The sequence below is a fragment of the Tupaia chinensis genome, unplaced genomic scaffold (assembly GCF_000334495.1).
Source record: "Tupaia chinensis unplaced genomic scaffold, TupChi_1.0 Scaffold000356_1, whole genome shotgun sequence".
Classification (NCBI taxonomy): Eukaryota; Metazoa; Chordata; class Mammalia; order Scandentia; family Tupaiidae; genus Tupaia; species Tupaia belangeri.
In genome coordinates, this window is record NW_006159851.1 from 18,855 (window position 1) to 19,318 (window position 464).

Here is a 464-nt window from a genome sequence, read left to right on the forward strand (position 1 = left end):
CCCGGGGAGATGCCCAGGCTGCGACCCTTTCTCCATACTCTTCCTGTGACTTTGAGCATACACGCACATGTGCCCGGCATGAGTCTTAAGCTACCAGGTCTGAGGCTCGAACCACGGTAGACTACGTGGGAGTCTGGCGATGTAACCATTATACCATCTGTTGATCCCAGGCTGGTTTATTATTTTTTCCCACTAGAGTTTCAGTTTTCTCTTACCACTCATAAGATTTTAGTTTTTGCCATAGGGCACGCATACTCGCTGAAGAGAGAGACAGCGAGAGGGAAGTGGGGTACCACCCGGAGGGGAGATGGCCGCGTCCCAGTCTCTCTCCATCTCCTCCACTTTCCTCCCGGGACCTGGGGCACATGTGTATTCACACCCCGCATGTTCTTCAAGCCCCTGGGTATGGGACTCCATCCACGGTTGGACGTGTGCGGATCCAGTGCCCGAACCACCGGGCCGCC